Source organism: Mobula birostris, chromosome 26 (assembly GCF_030028105.1).
Source record: "Mobula birostris isolate sMobBir1 chromosome 26, sMobBir1.hap1, whole genome shotgun sequence".
Taxonomy (NCBI): Eukaryota; Metazoa; Chordata; class Chondrichthyes; order Myliobatiformes; family Myliobatidae; genus Mobula; species Mobula birostris.
The window spans coordinates 14,028,509-14,041,309 of record NC_092395.1 but is presented as its reverse complement, the minus strand read 5'-3'; the positions used below and the strand labels follow the sequence as shown (position 1 = coordinate 14,041,309).

General features: G+C 41.9%; 1 protein-coding gene across 2 annotated transcripts in view; it reads left to right on the top strand.

Moving 5' to 3' along the window:
* The window catches only part of fgf22 (fibroblast growth factor 22), a 167,730-nt gene that overhangs the window by 139,944 nt on the left and 14,985 nt on the right, over positions 1-12,801 (top strand). The window lies entirely within an intron of this gene.

Sequence of the window (12,801 nt, the reverse complement as noted above, 5' to 3'; positions counted from 1 at the left end):
TCAAAGGTGCTAGTCACGGTCATTAGCTGCAAATGCAGAGTCAACATGAAAAGATGTCTTAGAAGCAGGCCCTCTCCATTTATAACTGAGCAAACTGTGAAATAATTGAAAAGGTATGTCAATCAGAGAAAGGGCACGGTGGGATTTGATGAGTTCCCATGCAGTATTGTACTAACTGGACTGTGGTGATGGGGCCGACACAGGAAAAGCTTACTAAAGCCTTAGAGGACTTTGGGTCTGCCCTTTAATCTGTACAATTAATAAGCCTTTTACTCTTTTTTTGTACCCTCATTGAATATAACTGGGAGCTATTGTTAAAGCCACTCTCAGGTGAGCACTTTGGGGTCAAAAAGGAACCTTGTCAGGGTTTTATTCTATAGACCACACAGTATTTTAAACCTGACAAAAGACCCAGTCAGGCCATCAGGTCAGAGACGGTTGATTGATCTTATACCCAGTCTTTTTTCCTCCACAAGGCCTGTTTCCTTTTGGACGAAGCAGAGTCACTCTTATGTTTCGACCATGTTACGGCTTTTATTTCAAGGCCCAGAACATTTAACTCGTTTCTTGCCCCAGCACACCAGAAGCCAAAATGCCTAATGACAAAGAGAGTCCTAAAACAGCTCTGTATTGCTTTGCTAAACAGCCCAAAAACATTAGAAGCAAACACACTTAAAGGACAAAAATATTCCACACACTCAGTAACCAGACAAACAGGTGTTCACTATATTGCTTTCTTTAAATCCTCATTCTATAATTAAAACACATTTTAAGTATTTTCATACACTGTAACTGCAACCCAAAAAAATTCTCAATGAAGTATGACTCTGAAATTTGGAAAATTTCACAATAAACTTCACAAATTTCACACAAAAAGTAAAGACCATGTCTTTGCCTATAGTTAAGGCAAAGGTTGATAGATTCTGGATTGTTCAGGGGATGAAGGGATACGGGGAGAAGGCAGGAGGTTAGGGCTGGGAGGGAAAATGGATCAACTATGATGAAATGGTGGAGCAGACTGGATGGGTCAAGTGGCCTAACTCTGCTTCTATATCCTATGGTCTTATGGTCTAAAATCTTTGCAGAACTATATATAGCACAGTAGTGAAGTGGTTAGCGCAACATTTTACAGTACAGTTGACACAGGTTAAATTCCCGCCACTGTCTGTTAGGAGTTTGTATGTTCTCCCCATGAACGCATGGGATTCCTCCAGGTGTTCTGGTTTCCTCCCACATTCTAAAGATGTACTGGCTGGTATGTTAATTGGTCATTGTAAAATTGTCCCGTGTTTAGGCTAGGGTTAAATCGGAGGGGTTGCTGGGTGTGCCGTCTCAAGCATCCGGAAAGGCCTATTCCACACTGTATCTCAATAAACAAACAAATAAACATACCATCCAGCGATAGAGTGATGTGAAAAGTATGTATGCAAGCATCGCGCACATTTCCTAGAGAATCAGAAAAGGTTCCTGGAATATTCATTAGCTATTACAATTAAAAGTGATTTTGAATGGCGCCGTCACCATAAATCAATAGGTATTATTACCGATGGTAAGCATTGCAGAAAGTGATCTCTGTATCCAGAAAATAACATCCTTGCACTCCATGTCATCAAATGGAATTAAGTCTATCCATTTGTGGCTAGGCTGTGATCTTGTTCATTATGGAAGTGTAATCTGTCCTAAAGGCAGATGGCTGCCTGCAAGTTGTAGTGGAGACTCAGTTAATGAGGAGCGACTTGCTCTAGTCCCTATTCATTATTGGTTTAAAACAAACACGCGATAATAATTGCTCTGATCACTATTACTAATGGGATTATAAATGTGTCCTTTTTAGATCACTTAGAGTGGAATTGATGCAGCCAGGAAATCCATTTGCTGTGATTACAAAACTAAAATAGACACAATCAGTCTCAATACCCTTTATTATATTACATGTTGAATCTGCAGAGTTTAGTAGAAATATTAGATAACGTTCAAAATACATTTATTAGCAAAATCCATGCACATTATGCAACCTTGAGGCTTGTCTCCTAACAGGCAGCCAGGCAATAAAGAAACCCAAAAGAACCCATGTTAAAGACCATTGAACACCCAGTGTGCAGAGAATAAAAACGCACCATGCCCATCAAGAAGAATCCATAAAATTATAAGAGAACCTATTAAAAAAAAAAGACCGTCAAACACCCAATGTGCAGAGAAAATGGAACATCATGCAAACAGCAGTCACAAGCAAATAGCGTTCTGAACTGAACTCCGCAAAGAGAGTCCCATAGTTCAATATGATGCAGGGCCGAATCACGGAGCAGTGATCTGAACCAACCCATCCCTTGGCTCGGGGCCCGACACGCTGACCTTTTCAATCTGCCCCAGTGCCGGAATCTCCGTCCAAACAGGGATTATTAAAAACAGGAACATAGAGCTATGTAGTCATGGTAAAACAGGCTGATTATCCAAACAATTGATAACGGGAGATATTATCATAGATCAACTTGCCTGGTAACTAATTATAAATACATTGTTTGTTATGAACTCCAAGGTTGTTGTGAATTATGTACCAGGCATTAGACTCTAATGAGCAAAGACAATTAGATAAGAGCAGGAGGGATTTATAATATCTCAAGGCACTCCAGTTAGTCCTGACGAAGGGTCTCGGCCCGAAATGTGGACTGTACCTCTTCCTAGAGATGCTGCCTGGCCTGCTGCGTTCATCAGCAACTTTTATGTGGTTTGCTTGAATTTCCAGCATCTGTAGAATTCCTCGTGATTGTGTTTACCATCATGTTTTGGATCACCTACAGGGCTCATTCAGTCAGGTGTGCAGAAATTGCCAGCCTGCAGCACTTCATTTTCCAGTGTTCTAGTTAAAAAGTCTGGAAGTCAGACAATGGGCCAACCGATGCATCCCGTGGCCATTGCTCAACATCAGTTCCATTGATTGGACAATCTGCTTTTCTTCAATGTTTTTTTTTCTTTGAGCTACTGCTTTCTGTAGACAATGAAACCCTTGGGAATTAGACTTAAAACATGATTAGAACTGGAACCTTCAAGTACTTTTTTTTTGGGAAGACCTGGGACAATTCACTCAAGTGAGAAAGGCCAATCCACCAGCCCTGGTCTGGGAATTCTGTCTTTGCTAGCCTCTGTGGGACATGGGGTGGTGGGGATCGATGTGGGACAGCTTGCTGATTCCTGTCAACTTTTCCTTCCTGGAAAGTAAATGTCATTTTCTTTTATTGATTTTTAGAAAGTAATTCTCACTGGGAAGGCCGATATTTATTGCGCATCCATTAGTGGCCTTAAGAAAAATATTCCTTCACAACTTCGTACCTTGCTCAATCACACTTAAGGATAGATAAGATTCAGTCATATTGTTATTGGCATTATATCTAATGAAGACTAGGCTACTTTTATTCGCTAACAACAGGAATTCTGCAGATGCTGGAAATTCAAGCAACATACATCAAAGTTGCTGGTGAACGCAGCAGGCCAGGCAGCATCTGTAGGAAGAGGTGCAGTCGACGTTTCAGGCCGAGACCCTTCGTCAGGATGCTGCCTGGCCTGCTGCGTTCACCAGCAACTTTGATGTGTGTTACTCTTATTCGCTGTTGGGTATCGGGATGATGTAGGGAACCAGCTTTTACAACCATCATGATCACCTTTGTTGATTGTGGATATTTACAAACTCCAGATTTATTTTACTATTAAAATTCTTCAGAGGCTGAAATGGGATTTGAACTCACATCTCCAGATTTCTTTACTGTTCGTTATGCCGCTGGCATTTAGAACAGCAGTGAAGTCCTCCATCTCTGTCACACACATCTATAGTAGGACTTGGTGCAACAAATTTTTTGACCCATCAGGATTGTTAGACCTGAGCTGAACCCTTGAACCTGGAGAACCAGTGGACCACTCTTAGTCTGGCCTCTACCCTTTGACCTGTCTGGCATAGGCAACCCGACCAAGAGCCAAAGCACAAGACCCTGACAGGAAGGCGACAATAACTCAGACATTACAACAGTGGTATGCAGAAGAGCAAATCTGAATGCCCAACACCGAACCTTGAAGTGGATGGGCTACAGCAACAAAGGGCTACTCTGGGTTTCACCCCTGTACCTGATAAAGTGCCACTGAATGTATATTAAATAGATTAGATTCAGGGAACTGTTTTTCATAATAAACCCATAAATACCCTTCACCACAATCACTGATCAAATATCTACTAATTAACAGGCCAAGTATACTTGCAGGAGTTATTCAATTAGCAGTTAATACAATATGTATTTTATTTATTTAGAGGATAGTACTGTAACAGGTCCTTTTCCAGCCCACGATCCCGCACCACCCAAAACATCCATATGAACAATTAACCTACTAACCCACAGATTTTTGGAATGTGCGAGGAAATTGGAGCACCTGGAGAAAACCCACATGTACACAAGGAGAATAAACAACTTCCTTACAGATAGAGTAAGAATCTAATCCATGTCACTAGGATTGTAATAGCATTATGATACTAACTGCGCTGCCGTGCCACCTATAATTATGGGTGAAGATCATGAAGCTTTGCCTAACATGCGAAGCTCTTTCAGATTTGATTGATAGGAAAGGTGACATATAAATAGCATCATCTTGCCTGTAGCAACAAGATTGTAGATACTACAAGAGTAAATATATTGACAGTTGCGTGAAGATGCGACTTAAAAATGCATGACAAGGTGATGATAGGTCATCAGATAACACACATAGCATGAGTTCAGCTCCAAGTACCTTTGAAAACTGGGTTTGTTTTGATAGGGGTTTTATTATTTTACAAATACTCAATCATTTTCTCCCGACAATCTATCTCTACAAGTTCTTTTGGAGCTACGTTCAAAGTGGACAATTGTAGGTGTAGCCACAGAAAGTCCTGTTGCCCCCATGTTTTCAAAAGTAATGTATCAGCTGTTAGATAATTGCCGTTTTCCTCCGAGATAACACGCTCTAGAGTCTTCGCTTGCCAGTGCATTGAATTAAGAACTACATCTTTTTTTACAAATTGATGGCTTCGTAGAAGATCATAAGACCATAAGGAGCAAAATCCGGCCATTCGGCCCATTGAGTCTGTGCCTCCATTCTATTGTGGCCAATTTATATAAAATAAAGCCAGGTAATTTAAAGTAATTATGGTTTGAAAAGCTTATGCAGAGCAATTTTACACTGGGATTCTGACTGCTTATTGTAACAAATGTGAAATGATGGTTTTGGGAAGTTTTAATATTTTGCTGTTTATGGCAAAAATTCCCAATATTTAATTTCTCGTGTTACTTAATGGTATCTGCCTGAATCCTTTCAGTAGAGGCTGATTAATGTCATAAATTTTAGTGAATTCAAATGTTCTGACAGAGCATTAACTATGAATACTTCACAGGTTAGGATCCAGTTGTCAACATCGCTAACACTACTTGATGAAGGGCTTTGACACAAAATGTCAACAGTTCCTTCCTTGCCCCAACAGATGCTGCTCGACCCATTGATTTCCTCCAGCAGATTGTAGTGGCGTGACTTGGTAGTCTTAGCCACATACACCTTTCCCCATGCTGTTTGGCAAATTTTGCAGGAACTTAGACTAGTCAGAATATGCTACGTTATAAAATTATACCGTCGTGATTCTGAAGTCTAGCTCGCTCCAGCCTTTTCACCATGTACAAAGTATAGACTTATACCTTAAGCCATAGGAGCAGAATTAGGCCATTCGGCCCATCGAGTCTGCTCCACCATTCAATCATGGCTTCTCAACCCCATTCTCCTGCCTTCTCCTCGTAACCTTTGACACCCTTACTAATCCAGAACCTATTAAATTCAGCTTTAAATATAAACAATGACTTGGCCTCCACAGCCTTCTGTGGCAATGAATTCCACAGATTCAACAATGTCCAGCTGAAGAAATTCTTATTCATCACTGTTCTATATTCATCCTCTATTCTGAGGTTGTGCCCTCTGGTCCTAGGCTCACCATTATAGAAACATCCCGTCCACAACTACTCTATCTAGGCCTTTCAATAATTGATAAGTTTCAATGAGATCCACCCTCATTCTTCTAAGCTCCAGTGACTGCAGGCCCAGAGCCATCAAATGCTCCTCATACATTAATCCTTTTATTCCCGGAATCATTCTCTTGAACCTCCTCTGTACCGTCTCCAGTGCCAGCATATCTTTCCTTAGATAAGGGATCCAGGCACCATGGAAGCACAGTGGTTAGCACAATGCTGTTACAACTTGGGGCATCGGAGTTCTGAGTTCAATTCTGGTATCCTTTACAAGAAAGTTTGTACATGCTTCCTGTGAGCACGTGGGTGCTTCGGATTCCTGCCATGGTCCAAAGGCGTACCGTTTAATAGTTGAATTGGTCACTGTATTTTGTGCTGTGATCAGGCTAAGTTCAAATCGGTGGGTTGCTGGGCAACGCAGCTCGGCGTTCTGAAGGACCTGTTCCGCGCTGTATCTCTAAATTTTAAAGAACTGCTCACAATACTCCAAGTGTGGTCTGATGAATGCCTTTTAAAGCTGCAGAAGCTTGATTAATCTGATTTAAAACGTATGTTTAATTTGGCATCATCCTGACTGCATCGCACAACAAAAAGAAAAGTCTCTGACAAACTTGGCCATGACTGTGATTGAACTGTAGCTTTTAACAGTACAGAATCTCAGCCCTGAGTCCTGTAGCATTTTGGAAATTTACAGGCTCGGAGGGGCCGGACCAGGGTATAGGGTTTTTTCTGCTACTGTAGAGGGAAGGGCCGGGTTGGGCGAGGAAGCCCTCAATCATTGTAGTAGTGAACCACTCCAAAGGGCTACACGAGTGGCAGCAGTACTATTGATGTGTAGGAATGTAACAGGACAGTACAGAGAGCGTTGACTGTGAACGTAAAGAATGAAAAGGCATTGCACAGTTCATTCTTGTAATGGGACGCGGGTTGGAGATACGTCTCTACCAAAGGAGTGTAAGACGCTCCTTCCCTTTGTGAGCCTGCAGGTCACCCTTGGGCAAAGTGTAGCACATGCTTAGCACCCCTAACCCCCCCCCCCCCCCTTGATCAGGGTGAGCTGAAGCCGTTGGAGCAGTTGGTGGATGGTCATATGAGCTGCTGGTGCATGACAACAACTGACGCCAGACAATAACTGAAGAGTATTGATAACAGCCAGGGTCACCCAGTAATGACACTGCCCAAAAGAATGTAATGGCAAGCACTTCTGCAGAAAAAATTGCCAAGAATAATCATAGTCATGGAAAGGCCATGAATACCTATTTCAAATGACAAACCACATAATGATCAAACAATTCTTGGAAATATTTTTTATTATGAATGAAGCTTACCTTGATTATATAAAAAATGGAACTTTGCAACATTTAAGGATACTATTTCACCCATTGTGTCCAAACCATTCCCAGAAGCTATTTAAATTCAAGCTTAGATGCCACCTCACCTGCTCACATTGGACATGGAACACAAAACATCACAAAGCAGTACAGGTCCTTTTGCCCATGATGTTGTGCCAAACTTTTAACCTATTCTAAGCTCAATCTAACCCTTTTTACCTACTCTAAGATTAATCCACATAGCCCTCCATTTTTCCATCATCTATGTGCCTATCTAAGGGTTTCTTAAATGTCTCTAATGTACCTACCTCTACCACCATCCATGGCAGAGCGTTCCATGCACCCACCACACTCTGTTGAAAGAGCTTAACTCTGGGTTCCTTCCATACTTTCCTCCAATCACCTTTAAATTATGCCCCCTTACATTAGGTATTTCAGCCCTGAGAAAATGTCTCCAGCTCTTCACTCAATTTACATGCGCCTCTTATCTGCTTGTACACCTCTATCAAGTCAGCTCTCATTCTCCTTTGCTCCAAAGAGAAAAGCCCTAGCTCACTCAACCTACCCTCACGAGACAAGGGGTCTGGAATATCCACAACTGAGAAATCTTGATGGAAAATATGTCGCCTAGATTTCAAACAAAATTGCGAGATATTTTTGGCTCAGTTAACCACAAACAAAGCTCGAGAAAACAAAAGGAAGTTCATTGTGAGCATGCTATGTTGTCACAGAAATGTGTGGCAACATCTGCAGGCTGCCTCCAACTCATTCCTACTTTGCGTTGACGCAAATGACACATTTCATTGTATGTTTCTATGTACACAGCATAAATAAATAAATCTGAATCATCACTATCCATTCTCCAATCAATAAACATTTTCCATGCATCATAATCCCAATTTTTTTAATTGACTTCAGAAGACTCACTAAAAATTTCTACATCCTAAAGTACAAGTTCCTAAAGAGGCTCAGAAAACTGCCAATAAATACTGCTACATAGGGCAACATTTTTCAGATTCTGTGCCCAGCTAAGGAGTCACAAGCAAGGCCTTTATAAGTTGCAGAAAGTTGCAAACTCAGCCAGCTCCCCAGGGTCGAGGACATGTTCAATGCCTCAAAAAGGCTGCATCTATCATTAAGGAGTCCCATCACCCAGGACATGTCCACTTCTCATTGCTACCATCCAGTAGGAGGTACAGGAGTCTGAAGGCACACACTCAATGTTTTAGGAATAGTTTCTTCCCTCTGCTAACAGATTTCTGAATGGACAATGAACCCAGGTACACTATCTCACTTTTTAAAATAATTCGCTCTCTTTTTCCACAACTTATTTAATTTAATTGTTCATGTATATATTTTCTTACTGTAATTTATAGTTCTTAATTGTGTATTTCACTGTACTATTGTCGCAAAACAACAGATTTCAAGAAATACTGGATGCCAGTGATATTAAACTTTATTCTGATAACAAGAGATCTTTGACTACCATTTTTGGTAAAGGATTTTGTGGGACACCTTTGGTTAATCTTGATGGAAGCAGATGTTGCCTGAATGATTTAGCAGACGCAGTTTAATGTGGATAAATGTGAGATTATCCACTTTCTTGGTAAGTACAGGAAGGCAAATTATTATCTAAATGGAGTCAAGTTAGGAAAAGGGGAAGCACAACGAGATCTAGGTGTTCTTGTACATCAGTCACTGAAAGCAAGCATGCAAGTACAGCAGGCAGTGAAGAAAGCTAATGGCATGCTGGCTTTCATAACAAGAGGAATTGAGTATAAGAGCAAAGAGGTCCTTCTGCAGCTGTACAAGGCCCTGGTGAGACCACACCTGGAGTACTGTGTGCAGTTTTGGTCTCCAAATTTGAGGAAGGACATTCTTGCTATTGAGGGAGTGCAGCGCAGGTTCACAAGGTTAATTCCCGGGATGGCCGGACAGTCATATGTCGAAAGATTGAAGCGACTGGGCTTGTATATTCTGGAATTTAGAAGGCTGAGAGGGGATCTTATTGAAACATATGAAATTATTAAGGGATTGGACACGCTGGAGGCAGGAAGCATGTTCCCGCTGATGGGTGAGTCCAGAACCAGAGGCCACAGTTTAAGAATAAGGGGTAGGCCATTTAGAACGGAGTTGAGGAAAAACTTTTTCACCCAAAGAGTGGTGGATATATGGAATGCTCTGCCCCAGAAGGCTGTGGAGGCCAAGTCTCTGGATGCTTTCAAGAAAGAGATGGATAGAGCTCTTAAAGATAGCGGAATCAAAGGTTATGGGGATAAGGCAGGAACTGGATACTGATTGTGGATGATCAGCCATGATCACAGTGAATGGCGGTGCTGGCTCGAAGGGCCGAATGGCCTACTCCTGCACCTATTGTCTATTATCTATTGTCTATTGAAAGCAAAAAATGCTGGGTTCTTCCTGATGTGAAATAAGCCACAGATATGTATTTTCACCTTGTGCCCATGGGAAAAACTGTGCACTGTTAGATGACAAAAATTTCTATGAACTGTAACCCAGCAAGGAGTCACTGTAAAGTTATTAACTATCAACATTGGAGCAGTTGTAACGTTATTTAATGAAATCTGTTTGAATCCTTTGATTAACGCGGTAAATTTTAGTGAATTTAAATGTTCAAACACATCATTAGCTATGACTACTTCAAAGATTATGGTCCAATTGTCAGCAAAACTACCACTACTGATGTAACACACATAAAAGTTGCTGGTGAATGCAGCAGGCCAGGCAGCATTTCTAGGAAGAGGTGCAGTTGACGTTTCAGGCCGAGACCCTTCGTCAGGACTAACTGAAGGAAGAGTGAGTAAGGGATTTGAAACTACTGATGTATCTTGACACTTGACACAAAATGTCAACAGATGTTGCTTGACCCATTGATTTCCTAAACCGTGCGCTGGCGCAGTGGCTTCAGCATCAAAATTCGAGGCCAATGGTCCTGAGAGAATCTGTCCGGCTCCTTTCACGCTTTCTATCCGCATAGGGTTGAGCGTCGAGCTAGCAACTTGGCCTCGTTAAAAAAAAACACAGGCAAATGCTATGGGGACAGCAAAAGAGCTGCTCAGTGTGCCGCAAGGCGCGAGAAGGAACGACAACCACTGATTTCCTGCAGCAGTTTGTAATGGAGTCACTTGGTGCTTTGAAGCAACATAAAAGCTGTAAATACAACAGCACTGTGTTCTGTGCCTCAGTTCTCACGTCCTGGCCTGCGATGGCCTTTTCAGCATGTATAAAGTGCAGACTGATGACATCTACCACACAGCACAGGGCAGTGCTTGTAAAGGGGAGGCAAGCAGGAAGTGTCCCAACATGGAAATTATACCACTGGTTGGTTAACAGTGCAGCAAACATATTGACCTCATAGGCTCGGATAACCATAATTCTAAAGGAGCAGAAAGACCTGAGTGTTTACATGCACATCTGAGGGTGGAAGGCAAGTTATAAATCTATTTACAAAGAGCCTGTTACAAAAGTCTGATAAGTAAATAATGATTTAGCTTTAAATGGAAAATTATGCCTCCATCATGGGCACCAATCTCCCTAGCATCAAGAAGATCTTCAAAAAGTGATGTCTCAAAATGTGGAATCCATCGTTAAGGATCCCCATCAGCCAGGACATGCTCTCTTCTTACTACTACCATCAGAGAGGAGGTCCAGGAGCTAGAAGACACCCAATGTTTTAGGAATACCTTCTTCTCTTCTGCCATCATATTTCTAAAAGGACAATGAGCCAAACCATGAACACTACCTCACTATTTTTACTGTCTCTTTGCACTACTTAATTAACTGAATTTTTAACATAGGTTTCTTATTGTAATGTAGTTTTTTTGTGCTGCATTGTACTACTAATGCCAAAGAACAAATTGCACGATGTATGTCGGTGATATTAAACCCAATGCTGATACTGCTTCTGAATTTCGCTCAGTTCTGGCCAGCGGATGGGAGGATGGGAGGGCCCGGCTGAGAGGGCAGGGCGTGCTGAGCCTCCATCCCATTCTCACAAGCCGCCAGGGTATCATCAGTCAATGCTGACTTGCCAGTGGCATCCGGGATGAATCAAAGTCCGCTGCATCAACTTACCATCATTACCATCCGTGTCCTTACCCTTAATAATTATTAGGCTAATGGAACATGTTTTGAATTTTGAAGCCAATCGTCCATGAGCTTAGAGTACAAAGATTTGTTATGAGGCATTTTATAATCCAGCATGTTCCAATAACTAATATTTTAGAGCTGGGCTTCTCAACCTGGGGTCCACAGACTCCTTGGTTAATGCCTGGGGTCCTTGGAAACAGGTTGGGAACCCCTGTTTCAGAAAGAGCGGCCAGGACAACTTGTGTTTGACCAAAACTGAGTGGATATCTGGGGTTACATTTTAACACATTCTCCCCCTCTCACACTCAGTCTATTTAAGCCAGTGGGATGGGTGGTGAGTGCAGCAGCAGACCAGGAGAGTAGATCTGCCCTCCGATGACCTCCTGATTTCGGTACGAGAGTGCACAGGTGCAAAAGTCAGGAATACGCAGCCGCGTGCAGTGCTGTGAGCCAGCATTCCCCACAGAACTACTGTCCAACCATCAGCACCTTCCAGGTCAGCACATCATGAGGCTTCATTCAATCCATAACTGAAGATTCCATTCTGTTCTGCAGTTGAGAATACAGTACACGGACAAAAAGTCAGCTCAGAGTTTGAGCCATCAAACTTCTGAGTACAACAAAAAATGAGTTTGAAATTTGCGTTGTTATAGCACCTTTAATGTAGAAAAGCTTCTCAAGATACTCCAGAGAAATGTTGTAAAACACACAACCAACACAGACGTTGACATAAGGATGCATGCCTGGTATTAAATACTACAATGTATGGAAATTGGTTCCACTTGTCCTTTGCTAGACATGAAACCCAACAAAAGCAGCAGACTAAATTTATTTTGAGTCCTGATGCAAGGTCTCGGCCCAAAACATCGACCCTTTATTTCTCTGCATAGGTGCTGCCTGACCGACTGAATTCCTCCACCAGTTTGTGCGTATGTTACCCCGGATTTTCAGCAGAATGAATCTCTTGTATTTAGCAATTCTGCTCATTTAACTTGGGCCTTAAAGTTCAAAATTGTAGGTGTGCCTGTGCATGAGTTATTAAAGAGACAGCCAATTATGTTGATCAGAATCAGAAACAGGTTTAATATCACAGGCAGAGGTTGTGAAATTTGCTGTTTTTACGACAGCAATACATACGTAATAATAAAAGCTGTGAATTGCTGTAAGTATATATATTGAAGTGAAAGGTCAAAGCCAGAGTAATCCCAGTGGTGATAGGAGCACCTGGAGCTGTGACGCCTGGACTGGGAGAGTGGCTCCAACAAATCCCGGGAACAACATCTGAGATCTCAGTCTAGAAGAGTGAACTATTAGGAACAGCAAGGATACAACAC